Below are 3940 nucleotides of genomic sequence, written 5' to 3'. Positions count from 1 at the left end.
GCCTCATTAGCATAGGCCCCGCCCAGCCGCGCATAAATTATGCTGGAGAAACCCGCCGGGCTTCTCTCACAGCTTCCCGGCCAGCCTGCTTAATAATTCAGTACGTCACCCGCCAATGGGAGAGCAGGCTCATTAATAATTATCGTATCGCTATGACAACACCGGTAGAGCTGTTTAATATGTATGAGCCACGCCTCTTTCGAAGATCTGGTTCCGGTTCCTCTAGCCTAGAAAATAAAAAACGGCGGGGCAAGACTGGCGTCGCGAAGTCCGACCTTTTAATATACCCTAGAAACTTTGGGGCGGGGGCTACGTGGTCTTCCCCCGCCTGACCAATTGAAAAGAAGGCGGCATGATAAACAAAGCTCCTCACCAATCGTGGTAAGGATTTAAATTAAAAGGCGGGAGCAGAGCCTTTACTAATCATAGAGCACGATGCCGACAAAGGAGCCCAGGTGAGAAAAGAAGGCTGGAATTTTATCGTGTTGGCCAATAAAAAAGCGACGTAGGCACGCAAAAGCCAATCAAACGCTAAGAACGTTTTATGATTGCCTGGGGATTTCCTTTATTTACATGTCTGGCCGGAAAAATCCCCGACAAAGGCTGATGACACAGTGCTGAAATAAAGCACCATGAGCGGTAATGACCTTATGCAACTGAGCAGTCACAGCGAGGTCCTGTGGCTTGAATATTACATTTCCTTGTTTTTTGGTCTCATGCTTGACCTGACAGATGTCTTTGAATCTCGGCTGGACTGATCTTCAAACTCTCAAAGCCTGCATGAAAGATAGTGAAATGTTACCCACCAAGGCATTTTGTGAATTGCATTCATGCTTTCCAGAAAGCTTCTTTCTCTACAAAGAATAAATGTAATCGGCCACGTGGGGCTTCTGAGAAACCAGGAGCCAAAGAAAAGGTTGGCCTGCATGTGCAGCTAAAGATTAAATATCTTCTAAGGATTTCATCCAATCGTTCTAGGATCAGTCTAAAAGGTTTTTAATGCATCTTATATCTTGCTACTTAATCCATGTTATGCACACTGCATTGTCTTATGGTGCTTAAAGGCTTGATGGTTTGTTGCAGCATAAATGCTTGTGGGTCAAAGCCCACTTTGTCAGATGCATGATGTGGTCAACTAAGGGCACAATCCTATGCATGTTTAGACAGGAAGAAGCCCTACAGCTCCCAGCATTCTGGCCTTCGAAGGTAAAAGGGTATGGGGCTATATCACCCAGAAATCCGTCTGAACACATCTACATTCAATTACATGTGAATCTGTGTACACCAATTATTGGCGTGTTGAATGTAATGTGAGAATACTCCTAAAGTGAACATGCACTCATTAATTCACACTGTTTGTTCATGCCACACAGTTTCATCTGTAAGCATGATCTGTACACTGGATTAAGTAGGATTCTAGTCCCTGTGTTCAAATCAGGTATAGCCCTATTCAGGTCTCAGGAAATCTTAAGCACAGAGGGGAGACAGGGATGCTCATGCTCTCTCTACCCCCAACCTACTTGTTTTGATGGTGTAGGTCTGAAAAGTTCTGTGTTGATGGGGGAAGAGGGAGGTCTGAAGTGGACTCAATAACTGTTGATTGTGCAGAACACCATGTTCTTCCTAACATGGTCAGTTTCTCTTCCCTGTCAATATGGGGAGATCAGGGGTGGGGCTGGTTTGCACAACCCCATCTCCCCTCTGTGCTTATGACTTCTGAATTCCTGAACAGGGCTTGGTTCTCACAGCCGGCTGAGCAAGTGTACGTAGTGTGAAGAAACATTCAGGGCAATTTGTGAATACCCCTAGTGTGCGTCCTGATCCCTGCATGTCCCTTTCCCACCATACAGAAAAGAACAGCAGGGATCAGGGCCCTCACACTTCAGAAAGGCAACACAAAAGCCTTTATTTTCCCCACCAAAGGCAGCACGTTATTTTCCCCACCAAATAGGAAGTAAAAGCAGCAATTGGAGCCCTTGTGCTGCATTTCTGCTTTCAGAGAGGTAGCGTGAGGCCCTGATCCTTCTGGTTCAACCCTGTGCATTTAGTTTCTTCCCCTCCACCATCACCCAGCTACCCAATTCTCTGAGGGTCAAATCTTACATTAAAGCTGTAGCTAGTAGCTATGTCTTTTTTTACTCAAAGGTAAGATGGGGACCCAATGTGGATTGGGACCCTAGCATGGGAAGTATGGAGCTTTGACCTTTTGACCCCACTATGGCCCCTATCCAGATCTGGGGCCCTGCACCTGCAATTTGTAATACAACTGGAACACCTATGAACAATGTAAATTGCAGGTGTGTGGGGAGCACGTATATGTGCAATTCAGTCCAGGCGCACAGTGGGTGCAAAGGGTAAAAGCCCCCTATCTCCCCACAGTAGGGTCCTAATCCATATAGTAACATGTTGCTTGATCCCGAGAGATCACATCGCATAAGTAAAATGGGCATTGCACATCTAATCCATTAGATTCCCTTTGCAACATAGAATGCTCTGCAAACATTGGATTACTGGCAGCATTGCAGCTTCAGAATGAAGCTGTGCATGCACTGCATAACTTTGCCAGCACTTGATGCTATAAGCTTCAATGGGGCAGGAAAACATTAGTATTTGAATCACTGCTCAAAACTTCACCAGACCAGTGAAGGATTGCCTTCCTCAGCAAGCCTGAAGAAAGTACATCATTAGTTTTCACCAAAATTTGAAAGAAATATATGATATGCCTAAAATTGGAGTAAAAATTGGAATAGAAGGGGTAAATGTGTCAATTTCCAGCACTTTTAATTAGCTATACCTGTAGCAATTTTCATTGGATGGATGTGGCACAATCATAGATCTCATTGTTTTATTTATTTATTTATTTTACAATATTTATATACTGCTCCTCATCAGAAGATTTCGGAGCGGTGAACAACATGATAAAACAATAAAACAACGGTTAAAAGAGTTAAAACATTTTTAGATCATAAATGCTGAGGTGTACTTCATTAGCTCAATACATGTACTTTTTATAAGCAATAGAATTTAGAGGCTTATAATGCCCAAACTTTTTTTTTTTGTTATTCACCTTAACTACTCTAAATACACAGAGAAGAAGGGGTAGTAGTTTGTTTCTTTGTTGTACAAAGTGAAACCAAAAGAAGTTTTAAGCAGTACAAAAGAGACCTGTGAGTGTGTTTATTATTTTTACCAACCCATTTAGAGCACAGATTAATATGGAATCCAATCAATATGGGTGTGATCAACCCCAAACTGGTGGCTGCTGGTGATTAACAGGCAAAGTAAGGTCAATACTAATGTAAATAAAGTTAGCTGCAGTGTGAAATTTAGGATTTTTATTTCTTGTATGGTAACACAGAGAAACGCATGCTATAGGCAGGAAAAATCATAGAGACCAAATCAAGATTTTATAATGATTTCTTTTAAGTCACGGGACAAGTTTATCACAGTTGAGAGTGATTTTGTTTCACTATTTGCCAGGGATTTCCCAGACCCTAACAGTTTATTTCAGGAGAGAGAGAGGTAAATAGGTGGTTTGACAGATTTCAAGGCCGCTTTCCAATGAGAAGGGTTTGGTTTGGTTTCTAACTTTGTATTCTGCTTAATCCTCATAGAGTCCTCATGGGCAGTGAATCTGGGCCAAATTTGGTAGTGTTGCTATGTCTAAACTGTATATAAAACTGCAGGCCGAGTTGCAAGATCCATAATTTATTAGGGAAACTACAGTCAGATGACCCAAGAAGCTAAGTGATGGTCGGAATAGATGACTTCTCTTTATCCCCCTCCCCTCTAACCAGGCGGTGGGGTGCAGCTAGCTGTGGATGGAGAACAACAGACTGCAGTTTTGAGTCAAAGACAGCGATCTGAGTTTGGGCTCTGTACACTAACAATATTTTTGAGTGCTGACTTCCTCTCTGAACAGCTGATGTGGAAACAGTGG

The sequence above is a fragment of the Heloderma suspectum genome, chromosome 7 (genome assembly GCF_057233095.1).
Source record: "Heloderma suspectum isolate Gila_16-S chromosome 7, 16-S_ref, whole genome shotgun sequence".
In the NCBI taxonomy this organism is placed as follows: domain Eukaryota; kingdom Metazoa; phylum Chordata; class Lepidosauria; order Squamata; family Helodermatidae; genus Heloderma; species Heloderma suspectum.
Note: the sequence above shows the minus strand (reverse complement) of the source record.